At 42.8% G+C, this 14,362-nt stretch overlaps 1 pseudogene; it reads right to left on the reverse strand.

Annotated features, from left to right (window-relative positions):
• Window positions 1–14,362, reverse strand: part of LOC115864863 (dual specificity protein phosphatase 5 pseudogene) — a 173,986-nt pseudogene continuing 159,624 nt past the window's right edge.

The following is a 14,362-nucleotide window of genomic DNA, read 5'->3' on the forward strand; positions in this document are numbered from 1 at the left end:
TCAGGATGTGTATGTGGCCATGAAACTCTTGGTGAGCTCTGAGGCCGTCCAGCGGGTGGTAGGGAACGTGCAGTAGGAACCCTGCACGTCAGGGCTCAGTGTCTGCAAATGGGCTTTACATGACGAGCGGGATGCACCCTGCGGGCAGAAGGGATCCCGGGGCAGGGAGTGCGAGGCAGGATCTCAGGAAGCCAAAGCTGGGCAAGGTCACTCTCCTCCTCCTCTGGATGTGATCAGTGGCCTCCTTCAGGCGGAGCTGACATGAGCTATGCCGATGGCAGGCGAACGGGAGATCCCAGCTTCACAGTGGACCAGGACCTTGCCTTCCTTTTCCCGGACCCAGTCAGTGAAGCCTATTGCTCCTTGGAAGCAGGAGCGAATGTCAGCCGCGTGGCTGTCTAGCACAGGGATCCATTTGTAGTGCAGGTGGGCCGTGCAGGCCTGCGAGGTCCGCCGCCAGACACTCTGCAGGGCCGTGATCACGTGCAGGGTGGCGAGGAACCGGCACTTGGATGCTTGGTGGGTACTTTCAAGGTGGAGGAACAGAGGGATTGCACCTGGGCCGCCGTGGTCCTAAGGCGGCCGGTAGCTGATGTTGAGCACTGGTTTCCCACACTGGCTGATGAGCGCGCTCTCGTTTCAGTCTCCTCTGGTGAAATGGGTTTTACAGCCACGCAGCACTCGGGAATATTCCGAGTGGAAAGCCTCCTACCCTCGCCTGTAAGAAGCACACCTGCCGGCGAGCAGGCAGGGAGGGGAGCAGCGAGGCTGGCGGGACGCGCACCGCGGTCTCCTCGGCACCCCCGCCGCGCGCGCGCCCTCTGTCGGGCAGCACGAGCGTGCCGCCGAGGGGAGATCTGCGTGAAGCGAGCCGCGCACGCTCGAGGGGGCAAGGCGTGGGGTGGGGGTGGGCGTGCGCGTGGTCCCGCCCCCACCCACGCCGCACGCAGGTGCCCAGGCCCCGTGCACGCAGGCGAGGCTCCGGGCGAGCGGGGCGTGGCTGCGCGGGCCGGCAGCTCCGCTCGCGTTTCCCGTCTCTGACGCTCGGCGTTCCGCCGGCTACTCGCCGACCCCTGGAGTCGGGCCGAGGAGTTTTCAACGGAGTCTGAGGAAACTCAATGTGCAGCGTTACAGGAAACTAAATATAAGACGTTTAACTGGAAGAGCCAGGTAAGGTGGGTCATTTGACCCTTGAACCACGCGGGGGTTAGGGGCACTGACCTCCCGTGGAGTCGAAAATCCTCTCATGCTCAGTCTCTGCCTCAAAAACCGGAATTGGTAAACGACTCACCCAAGGGCTGGAAGCTCAAACAGTTTGGTTAGAATGAGGATTCAAGCTCTAGTTCTTTTGATTCCGCATAATGTGATCTCTAATTGAACGCAGGCTTTTCCCCACACTTACTTAACGTAAAGGTCTGTATAATGAAAATACAGGTGCTGTATTTGTTGGAAAAAAACTCCGTGTAAGTGGACCCGCACAGTTCAAACTGCAGTTCAAACCCATGTTACTCAAGGGTCAACTGTATTTTAGGATGGAACTCTGGCTTAGATATCAGAAGTTGTTGAGGGCTCCCTCTCAGAGGTGAGTTAAATCATCAATCAGTCATTTTCTATCCCCACCCTCAATAAAGAATACAGGTTTGGAGTGTCTAGATCCGGGTCTGCTGCTGTAAGTCAGATGACTGCAATTAAGTGATAATAGTAAAAACTATACGGAATATCAGGCTGCCTAGATTCAGGGGAGTTTTGCTCCCACAAGATCAGAAAACATGGAAAAGGCCAGGAAGCCCGCAGTCTGGGGTGTCTATTTTCTATGGATGTGTTAAACCAGTGTGGTGAGTCTTAGGTCTGGGCAGTGCTTCTCACATTTGCTCCTGTGGCCAAGTCCCTGTGAGTCACTTCTGGGGACATCACAAAATAATGACCCATTTTCCATATATAAACCAGGAGTAGCTTTATGGATGGAAAATTTTATAATCACATATGTAGCATTTTCATGCCTCACAAAGATGTATGTAAAATATTTCTAGGAAATGACATGTACAGTGGTGGCCCTTCTTGCCCTATTCTCTCCTCCTGTCCTGCAGGCTGCCCTTACTGAGGCCAGGGAAGAGAAGGAGGCCTTTTACAATGAAACTCCCTTCTGAGCTTCATAACATATAAGGAGGTTTGCTAGTGGGTGTGAACCCTTTGCTGGACGTATCTTTTTTTTTTTTTTTGGCTGCGTCGGGTCTTGGGTGCTGTGTGAGGGCTTTCTCTAGTTGCGGCGAGCGGGGGCTACTCTTCGTTGTGGTGCGCGGGCTTCTCGTTGCAGTGGCTTTTGTTGCGGAGCTCGGGCTCTAGGTGCGCGGGCTTCAGTAGTTGTGGCTCGTGGGCTCTGGAGCGCAGGCTCAGTGTTTGTTGCGCATGGGCTTAGTTGCTCCGCGGCACGTGGGATCTTCCTGGACCAGGACTCGAACCCATGTCCCCTGCATTAGCAGGTGGATTCTTAACCACTGCGCCACCAGGCAAGTCCCTAGAGTTTGACTGTCTTTTAACTGTCTTCTCCATTCTCACGACTTGACCATGGAGCAGAGCTGAATCTCAAAGGACAGGCATGGAGGGGTTTTAGCATGAAGGAGCAAAAGGAAAGGCAGAGCAAAAGAAGGCACAGGGGCAGGGTGGAGAGAAGGGAGAGGGAGCACATTTTTCAGGCTGCAGCCACAGGGCCAGGGACTAAAGACCCATTTGTATGGGCTGAGCCCTGGAGTCAGACTGAGCAGATTAGAGAAGAAATCTCCAAATCTCTCCCACCAGAAAGGCTTTCTGTGAGTTAGAGTGTATCACTTGAACCTGGAGTAGATACCTGTTTGAATGTGTTTTGGGAACTGATATTGATGCTTGATGGGTTAAGAGTAAGACTTTGTCATGCTCTCCTCCACAATAAAGGACTCAGCGTAGAGATTTTTATACATTCTGAGTTTTTCTGTTGAATTCTATTTACTACCAGGACATTTGGCAGTCAGTCTACACTGGCTAGCTCATTAAAGCAACAGTCTCTTGAGCTTACTCTATGTCAAGCCCTGTGTTATGTGTTTGACGTAGATTATGATGTTTAATTCCTCCAGCGTGCCTGGAAGTGGGTATCATGAGCTCATTTGACTGATGAGAGAGCTGAGGCTCGTCGATGGTGACTTTCCCAAAATCACGTGGCCAGTAAGAAGCGGAACCCAAATCTCTTACCCTCTTTCTCCAGCGTGGTTAGTAACTAGCTCACCCACTGCTTCTGCAGCAGAATTTTAATAAAAACGGAAAAAAAATCTATTCTTCGATTTTTGTGTGTGTGTGTGTGTGAATTGGGAAAAGACTATCAACATTTTTAAAGTAAACTTTTAATTTTAGAATATTTTGAGATTCGCAGAATTACTGTGAAGATAGTAAGTGTACCTGTATTCCCACACCCAGCGTTCCCTTTTGAAAACATCTTATGATAGTATATGTTTGTTACGATGAATAAACCAACTTTGATACATTATTATTAACTAAAGTCCAGGGTTTATTCAGATTTCCTCAGTTTTCCCCTTATGTCCTTTTTCTGTTCCATGATCCTGTCTAGGATATCATGTTATATGTAGTAGTCATGTCTCCTCAGGCTCTCAGCTGTGGTAGTTCCTCAGACTTTGCTTGCTTTTGGTGACTTTGACAGTTTTGAGTTCCTCAGTTGGAATTTGTCTAATGTTCTCATCATTAGATTGGGGTAGTATATCTTTGGAGGAAGACGACAGAAGTAAAATGCCATTTTCATCATCTTATATCAAAGGTCATCCTATCCACGTGACATCACTTAAATGCTAATGTTGATCACCTGGCTCAGGTAGTGTTTGTCAGGTTCTTGCCCTGTCAAGTTACTCCTTCCCCCATTTCCATGCTTTCCTCTGTGGGAGGAAGTGACTTAAGAAGTGGGAAGTTACCAGCTCCTTGAGGCTGGAGTATCTGTATGTTATTTGGAATTCTGCACAGTGGATTGGTCTCTTTTCCCTATTTCTTTATTTAATCATTACTTTATATCAGTATAGCCTCATGGATATTTATTTCATGCTTTGGGTTATAATCCAATGCTACTTAATTTTCGTGCTCTAATTGTTCCAGCTTTGGCCACTGGGAGCTCTTTCAGTTAGCTCCTGTGTCCCTATGACACATCAACTTTTATTTATTTATTTATTTTTTGAGCACTCCCTTATTTTCTGGAGCTACAAGATGCTCCAAACTCATCTTGCATATTTCCGGCTCCAGTCCTCGAATGTGCCATTTCTCTAAGCAGCCCTGGTTCCTTTCATTGGAGAATGGTGTTAGAAACCAAGATCTGGGCATTAGGTGTGCTCATTCCTATGGGGATGGCATTGCTTCTAGGTCCTCTCAGCTGAAAGAGCAAGGAAATATTTGTGTATATACTAATCTGTGTATATACACATATCTATAAATTTTTCTATATGTAACCATCTATATCTATGTTAAGCTGAACATGAGTTCATACTGATATCTCCAACTCCAATCTACTACTGCATGGCTCGTTCTAGCCTTCTCCCCTTCTTCATCTGTAAATTCCCACTCCAACAGTGAGGAACCTGCTTCCTGCCATCTGCCATCCATTTACTTAATTGTTCAGTTCCGGTATATATGTACAGCCATATCAGAACTGTTAACCCATATCCCCAAGGAAAACAACTTTATCAGCTAGAGTACAGTGCTGTGTGCAGTTACTTTCTTCTTTGGTGTTTCAGATTCTCCTCATTTCCAGAGTTACTTAGGCTAGCACTATTCTCCCCCCCCCCCCGCATCCCCTTTAATAAGGTTGTTTCACACATTTGTAATACAGTTGTGTTGTTTGTCATATTTTTTATTCCATTATGGGATCTCCGAAATCTTTTTTTTCTAGTTTGCGTGTACTTTACAGTATCACACAGAATCACCGCCCCCAAAAATCCTCTGCACTTCACCTACTCAACCTCACCCCCTGCAAGTACTGGCAACCAGTGATCTGTTTACCACCTTTATAATTTTGCCTTTCCAGAATGTCATATAATTGGAACCATACAGTAGGCAGCTTTCCCAGACTGACTTCTTTCGTTTAGCAATATGCATTTAAGATTCATCCATATTTTTTAGTGACTTGATAGCTTGTTTCTTTTTATCAAATGGGCAATGCTTCATTGTCTGGAGGTAGCACAGTTTATCCATCCACCTATTGCAGGACATGTTGGTTACTTCCAGGTTTTGGCAGTTGCAGACTTCCGTGGGGACATAAGTTTCAGCTCATTTGGGTAAATACTTAGGAATACAATTACTGAGTCAGGTGGTAAGACTATGTTTCGTTTTGTAAGAAACTGCCACATTGTCTTTCAGAGCGGCTGTACCATTTTGTGTTCCCATCAGTACCGAGTGAGTCTTCCTGTGCTCTGCAGTCAACGTTTGGTATTGTCGGTTTTTTTGGATGTTGTCATTCTGATAGTCTTTTTTTAATTTTTATTTTTTTAAACATCTTTATTGGAGTATAACTGCTTTACAATGGTGTGTTAGTTTCTGCTTGATAACAAAGCGAATCAGCTCTACATATCCATATATCCCCATATGTCTTCCCTCTTGCGTCTCCCTCCCTCCCACCCTCCCTATCCCACCCCTCTAGGTGGTCACAAAGCACCCAGCCGATCTCCCTGTGCAATGCGGCTGCTTCCATTCTGATAGTCTTGTAGTGGTATCTTGTTCTTTTCACTTGCAAATCCCTAATGACACGTGGTGATGAGCACCTTTTCATCTGCTTCTTTGCCATCTGTATCTTCTTTTGTGAGGTGTCTGCTCAGATCTTTTGACCTCTTTTAGTTCTTTTTAAAAAATTGTGGACTTTAAGAGTTCTTTCATATTTTGGATATAAGCCCTTTACCAGGTATGTGTTCTGCAAATATTTTCTTGCAATCCGTGGCTTCGCTTTTCATTTTCTTAACAGTATCTTTCACAGAGCAGAAGTTTTAATTTTCATGAAGTCCAACCTATTTTTTTCTTTCATAGATTGAGCTGTTAGTACTGTATATAAAAACTCATAGCCAAACCCAAGGTCACGTAGATTTTCTCCTGTGTTTTCTTTTTAAAATATTTATTTATTTGGCTGCGCTGGGTCTTCCTTGTGGCACGGGGGATCTTTATTTATTTATTTCAGGTCTTTATTGAATTTGTTACAGTGTTGCTTCTGCTTTATATTTTGTATTTTTGGCCGGGAGGGATGTGGGATCTTACTCCCCAACCAGGGATCAAACCCACACCCCCTGCATTAGAAGGCGAAGTCTTAACCACTGGACCACCAGGGAAGTCCCACACGGGATCCTTAATTGCTGCATGCATGCAGGATCTAATTCCCTGAGCAGGGATTGAATCCAGGCCCCCTGCACCACCAGGGAAGTCCCCTCCCATGTTTTCTTTAAGAGGTTTTTGTAGCTTTTCATTTTATATTGAGGCCTGCAATCCATTCTGAGTTCATTTTTGTGTGAGGTGTAAGGTCTGTGTCTGGGTTCATCTTTTTAAATTTAGACATTCAGCACCATTTGTTAAAAAGCCAGCATTAATTTTTTTTTGTTTGTATATCTTTATTGAACTATAGTTGATTTACAATATTAGCTTCAGATACACAGCATAGTGATTCAATATTTTTACAGATTATGCTCTGTTTAAAGTTATTACAAAATAATGGATGTATTTCATTGTATGATATATCCTTATGCTGTACGATATATCCTTGTTTTTTATTTATTTTAAAAATAGTTTATTGCCGATGCAGGGGACGCGGGTTCGTGCCCCGGTCTGGGAGGATCCCACATGTCACGGAGTGGCTGGGCCAGTGAGCCATGGCTGCTGAGCCTGCGCGTCCGGAGCCTGTGCTCTGCAGCAGGAGAGGCCACAGCAGTGAGAGGCCTGCGTACTGCAAAAAAAAAAAAAAAAGTTTATAAATATGTAACAGTTTGTATCTCTTTATCCCCTACCCCTATCCTGCCCCTTCCCCTTCTCTCTCCCCACTGGTGACTACTAGTTCTCTAAATCTGTCTTTTTCTGTTTTGTTATATATATTCGTTTTATTTTTTAGATTCCACATATAAGTGATAACATAGAGTATGTCTTTCTCTGTCTGACTTATTTCACTAAGCATAAGACCCTCTAGGTCTATCCACACTGTTGCAAATGGCAGAATTTCATTGCTTTTATGGCCGAATAATATTCCATTGTATATATGTGCCACATCTTCTTTATCCATTCATCTGTTGGTGGACACTTGGGTTGCTTCCATATCTTGGTTATTGCTGCTATGAGCATGGGGTACATGTATCTTTTTGAGTTAGTGTTTTCACTTTTTTCAAATGTATACCCAGGAGTGGATTTGCTGGAGAATATGGTAGTTCTATTTTTAGTTTTTTGAGTAACCTCTCTACTGTTTTCTGTAGTGGCTGCACCAAGTTACATTCCCACCAGCAGTGTTCAAGAGTTCCCTTTTCTCCACATCCTCTCCAACATTTATTATTTGTAGACATTTTGATGTTAGCCATTCTGACAGGTGTGAGGTGATACCTCATTGTGGTTTTGATTTGCATTTCTCTAATAATTAGTGATGTTGAGCATCTTCTCATGTGCCTGTTAGCCATCTGTATGTCTTCTTTGAAAAAAGTCTATTCAGGTTTTCTGCCCATTTTAAAATCGGATTTTTTGGGTTACTGAGTTGTATGTGCTGTTTATACTGGGTTGGCCAAAAGGTTCATTCGGGTTTTCCGGATTGGGTTGGCCAAAAAGTTGGTTCGGGATTTTCCGTGAGATCTTACTGAAAAACCCAAACGCACTTTTTGGCCAACTCAGTATTTTGGATATCCACCCATTATGGGTCCTATGATTTGCTGATACCTTCTCCCATTCAGTAGGTTGTCTTTTCATTTTGTTGATGGTTTCCTTTGCTGTGCAAAAGCTGAGCGAAGTAACTTTTGTATTACTGACATCTTTTAATTTAGCAGATAAACTCTAATCTCATAATAAGTACTTCCTTTTCAGACAGAAAAGATCATTCTAAATGGGTTTACCTTGTTTGGTATCTATTAAATGTTGATTTAACATTCTTAATTGCAATTATGCATTGGTTTGCTTGGTATCTTTTTAAAGTTCTTTGATTAAGGGTCCGTACAGCATGGTCTTTCACATACCAAGGCCATTGAGTCCTATTAGAAGGGTAAATTGTATTGTGAAATGTTTCACTGTGTGCAAATCTCAGCTGTGTTTTAGTTAAGTAAAAGCACATTGGCTTTGATCACCACTCGACCAATTAGACCAATTACTTGTAACGTAAAAGGGATGGCTAAACAATGGGTGCATACTTAGTCAGAATTCCAAATGTAGCTCTGGGAGTAAAAGGAAAGAAGAAAATTGTTCCTTGATAATCACAAATAATAATGTTGCCTTTAAAATATTCTAAAATGGTTTCGTCATAGAGATGTTAATGGTTCACTAAGTCCTGGCCACGCAAAGTGTGGTCTTCAGACCGGAGCACCAGAATCATCTGGGAGCTTGTTAGCAATGCAGAATCAGGTCCTGCCCCAAACCTATTGAATCAGAATCTGCAGTTGAGCAGGATCCCCAAGATGATTTGTATGCACATTAAAGCTTGCAAAGCTTTTTATTGCCAGAACGTTTCTGTCTCGTTCGTGGAACTAGAGTGCTGTGGAAGTGAGCTTTGAGAGTTCCGGCCCAGGCACTGAGGTCTTATAACCTCCATGTATCATTTTCCTTTTGCCCATCATTCCTGCCAAATCCGATGTTATCTGCCGCCTACTAAAGAGAACTACAAAGACTTTGTTATTTCAGCAGCACAGGAGACGGAGTGCTGCGTGTGTATGTGTCAAAGATAGTAAAGTCCCTTCAGAAGGGAATTTGTGGAGCAAGGCACTGTAATTGGAGAGCCTTTATTTTGGCCTTGAAGATAGAAAATTGTTAAGATGGGAGAGAGTCTTTAACATACTTTTGAAACAGAACTCACCTTTAAGAAAAAATATTGAATCATGTGGTACGTGTGTGTGCGCGCGCGCGCGCGCACACACACACACACCCCACCCCACCCCACCCCACCCCCACCCAGGGCCTGGCATTCCCTCAGAGCATCAACACCTGTTTTCAGGCCTTTCTGTCCTCCATCATCACATTCCTCAGGGAAGGGGTGGGGGGCAGATTTTCACAACTGTGATGCCTGTTACAACATTAAACGTGACATTGTATGGAGTTAGCTACATATCCCATTTATTCTTAGACTGTGTGGAGAATCAATTTTTTTTTTTTTTTGCTTACCATGAATTAAAAATAAAGAAGAGTGCCATCTTGTGGGCATCTCTGTTACTACCACAACCGCATCAGATCTTGGTGGAAGTCCATCAACCCCAGAGAGAACCGTTCTGCTATGTACACATCTATATGTAATGTATCATCAGCCGGGGGCAACTGATCAAGGACCTCTCTTCAGTTCTTTTACTTACAATGAATCATTCTATGGGCTTTTATTTTCATAAATGACTAATAACCTATAAAGTGAATCATGGAGGGAGTACTAACGTTGGCATTTATGACAAAAAATGGCACATTATCAGTTCCCTTACATGCTCTAATTCCATTTTGTATAAGAAGTTTGACGGATAAGCCCCACAGTACATGAGCCCACATGGAATGGGAATTCAGGAAACTTCTGGGGAGGATGTTTGTATTCAGTGTTGTATTGAATTTGGTCGTGGTTTTCAATGGCTGCTAGTCTTGTTTGAAAGAATTTGGTTGTCATTTATTTCTCATTGGGAGGAGAGAATGAGGACAGACCACTCAGTAGCAGGAAAGAAGTTTTAGCAGCAGTTCAGGGATCACTGAGCTAGAAGACTGTGGATCACAGGCCTCCACAGGGAATTGGATGCCAGGATGCTCTTTGGCAAGACGGGGCCAAGGAGGATGGGTCATGCTAGTTAGTATAGCTGGGAGACTCCCTTCTAATCCTGGGTTTGCTGCTTTTTACCAGGAGACTTCGGGCAAGTCCCTACACCTCATTGGGCTTTGTTTTTTTTAATCTGTCAAATGACAAATTTGCAATTTATGATCTCCAGGCTCCCCTCAAGACCTAAAATTTGATGTATGAAAGAGAGGGTCTCATTTCTCAATACTTCTTAACACAGGTTTCCTGGTCAAAGGCAGGATTTATTATAAAGATCCTTATTTTCAGTGAAACTTCGAGGTAGAACATTCTGAAGCCATAGAAATGGCTTATATTTTACATAGGTAACGAATTATGGAAATACTTGAATGTAATTACTCCCTTCGCTATTTTTTCCCTCATTTTGAATTCCTGCAGCTCTACTGGAGTGGGTATCACAAAAAAGCTACACTTACTTCCACTCAAAGAATGAGGCAGCTGGGCCCCTGGTCCACTGGGGATATATATTTTCCTTGAAGATGGGTGCAGTCAACATCACAGCATTTTAAGACATCTCAGGCCGTGTTGGGTGACATTATCCACCCAGCCTGCAGCTGCTATGTCCACCTCATGCTGTATCTGCCAGGGGTGCTGATGCTAGGGTCTATGGTCACCTGAAGGACATTTGGGGATGGGTGCCATTTCAGTAGAAGAGTTTCTCTGTTCCCAAATCACTAGGAACATTGTGTTTAATTGGTGCATGTGTATGTTAAGAGATCTTGTACATTTAAGAATTCTCATACTTTCCTGTTCACTCGAGTGAATGCATTGTAAGTTGTTTTTGGGGAAGAGGAGAAGATCCAAAACCCAACAGAATATTAGGAAGTTCACTCCCAACTTGCAGCTTATTTTTGTCAGAATTATGCTACTGTGGATTGTTGAACTTGTTCTTTAAAAAAATGCAGAACAGAAATTGTGTTGATGACGTTCGACCACAAGAGGGCGATCTAACAAAACACCGCAGCTCAAACATCGACATCTGCTTCCTCCAACGTTTACCTGCTACAATTTCTGCCTGGTCTTATGACATAAAGCTCAGTGTCACAAATATTGTTTCAAACTTCATAAAAAGAGCTTTTTTTTTTAAAGACTGTTAGGAACCTGGGAAGTGAATCCTAAGTAGGAAGTTCAACTGCTTGTTTAGTTGGAGGTGCTTTATAATTCCTCCATCAATTTCCGAAAAAAGGCGGAGTTTAAAAACCTTTGCTTTCTTTAACAGACCAAACAGTACAAACTCACAACACTTTAGGAACATTTGCATTTCCAAAGTAGAGCTTTTATGGATTATCTTCCTAAGAATTCTAACTCTAGATATATGATTCAAAACCAAAACAAACAACTCATTCTCTAAGCTAAATACAACTGTTAGAGAAAAATGTTGTGTTATCTCTTCCAGGATACAGATACTTGAAAAAGAAAGTGGGGGAAAGTCTATGTGATAATCTCTGAAGTAAATTAAAGCACCTGGACTGTGTTTCCCTAGAAGGATGATTATTCAGATAACACTTGAGGGGGTAATTGCCAAAAATGAATATCCTTTAAACAATCTTTACTGATAGTAGAATAATTAGAAAAATTTATGTGCATCTCTGCTATTATTAATGTGGCTTTGCTTAAAGGAGATTCAGTTGGTTATGCATGGATATTACAAGAATCTCCCTCCCCCGCTTCTCAGATGACATGTTTATACTCAGGCAGCACTTCTAAATGTTTAATAGAGACGAAGAGATTCCATTTAATTAGGCAGAATGACTTGTTTATGTGCAGGTTATGTATTTACGAGTTCTAATGAAGAACGGAAAATATCTATTGAACGGCCTTTGAAGTTTCACTGGTTTAAGGATAATTGTAAACCCAGCTCCGTGGAAATAGCATCTCAGTCAATCAGATGATTGGAGAGTCAAGCATACAGAGTTAAATCTAGGTAAAATAACTGCACAAATCGAGTGTCGATCAGTGTTCAAAGGATTTTTTTCCTCTCCCAAATCAAAGCTCTTCCATCTTACCCTTGACTGGAATCTTGAAACTGGGTTATAGGAAAAGATGGTGAAGAAGTAACAAGATTTTTTTTCTTTCTTAAAAAATACCCCTACCATTTATATAAAACCTTTTGCCTTTTTCAGTTTTTACTTCCTGTATTCTGTGCGGCCTATTTTACTTGCGAACTAGGTAAGATAAACACGTTACTGTCAAAAGCATTTTTTTTCACATTCATAAATCGTTTCCGAAAATGAGAAGTTAATTTTTTCTTAATCTCTGACCTAAGGTAAAAATCCCAAATATTTGCGTGCCTCAGATGTGCCGCAAAAAGGCCACCTGAATTAATGAGTTTTCGTGAATTGGTGTATAGAAATGAATTACAAAGCTTAAGAAGTCGAAGAGATTTCTCGTGATGTTTAAAGCAGTATTAATGATCGCATGGAATGAGATATCAAGCTTTGTGTTATTACTATAGGATTAGCTTTTAGTTCCTGAAAGCTCGTCTATTTATGGGTATATAGGATGGAATTAAACTTTGAAAAGGTTAATTTTTTTTTTTAAAAAGTGTTCTGTAGAAGGTTTATTTCCTATCACCTTTTATTAAGTTTCTCTTTGAATTGTAGTTGCAATCTGCATTTGGAGTGGGTCCAGGAAGCTTGCATAATAATCTAATCCCTGGTGGAGCCTCTCTTAGGGGAGGGAGTGGGATAAATGAACTGCTACTTACAGGATCCTGACAATATATTCATCTTGATATGATTGCAGCCGATGGCTTGTAGCAAGGCGACTCCTAGGACTTGCGTTTGCTGTCTTTAGGGTATGTTATAATTTCAGTGTGGAAAACAAAACCCCAGCGTACAAGAGAAAGAAAAACATCCCTAATCGAAAAATAGTACCTGAAATACATATATATATATATACACACACACACACACACACACACACTGAGCATTTACTCCATCCCAAGTACTTTACTAAGATTTTTTTTTAATATTGGAGTATATTTGATTTACAGTGTTATGTTAGTTTCAGGTGTACAGCAAAGTGGTTTAGTTATACGTATACATACATTTATTCTTTTCTGGATTCTTGAAAAATATTTGTTGAGAGCAAAACATTTGTCTTGTTGCAGGGAGAGTGGAGAGTAGAGAATAAAAGACTAAAGAAGATGGGAAAAGAAACCATTGCCCTTTGCTTTTAGCTCACGACCATAGTGAAGGCTCTCAAACATTTTAGCAGTGAATTGCACGTCCGTTTTCTTTCTTCTGTGTGCTTGTCTAATTTATTTTCATAAGAAAACTCTGCTCCTCTTGTCTGGAGCCAGCATTATGTAGCCGAAATCTTGGATGCTGTGGGTTTAAGATCAAACAGGACCTAATCAGGTGGGATTTGTTTTCTTATTGATCTTTTTATTGCTTGGGTCCCGCTGACAAGCTGCGAAATGTTGGGGAGGAATTAGGGCTGCAGCTCTTCAGAGAAATGTGTCCTGGCTGGAGCTCCACCTGAACATGGGCGAGCAAAAGATGGCAGACAGCTCCGAAGGAGGGGCTTAGGGCTTGCAGAGGGGAAGTGGGTTATGCCGGCAGCATAAACGTTAAAAGTGGAAGATGCTAGCTGATGTATTTGTGTTTATTGTCTATTCGGTTCTGATAGGTTGGCTGATGCCCTTTAGAGTTGACCATCATACCTAATTCAGGCCTAACTTAAGCAACGAAAGTCTCCCGACTTTCTGGGAGACACTGGGAAGCACAGGATACCATCCCCATAAGAGAAAAGCAAAGGACGTGGGTACTTTTTAAGAAAAGTTCATGGGCTTCCCTGGTGGCGCAGTGGTTGAGAGTCCGCCTGCCGATGCAGGGGACAGGGGTTCGTGCCCCGGTCCGGGAAGGTCCCACATGCCGCGGAGCGGCTGGGCCCGTGAGCCATGGCCGCTGAGCCTGCGCGTCCGGAGCCTGTGCTCCGCAACGGGAGAGGCCACGACAGTGAGGCCCGCATACCAAAAAAAAAAAAAAAAAAAGAAAGAAAAGTTCACTTAGGAGTCAAATACTTAGGAGTTGTTTAAAGGAAATGAAAGTGAGAAAAAGAATTTCGTGAACATGTTAAACTCCCTGCCAGTAAATGCGAAGAGGCAGGGGGAAAGTGTACTATGACTAAAAAGAAATCTTTCTGGTTCACTCTTTCCAAAAACAGAGAATTGAAGGAGACGACGGTTCATGGTCATATTCGATAACTTGATTGAACTGGGGAGCATGACTGTCTCTCTCCTCCAAGGATGGAGAATACATGTTTCATGTCCCTACAGAACAAGAACGACAGCATTTTCATATTATTGGCAAAGAAGAAAATATGTCTATAGATCCGGCATCATTTTAGACAAGT

This window comes from Globicephala melas, chromosome 2 (assembly GCF_963455315.2).
Source record: "Globicephala melas chromosome 2, mGloMel1.2, whole genome shotgun sequence".
NCBI classification, from domain to species: Eukaryota; Metazoa; Chordata; class Mammalia; order Artiodactyla; family Delphinidae; genus Globicephala; species Globicephala melas.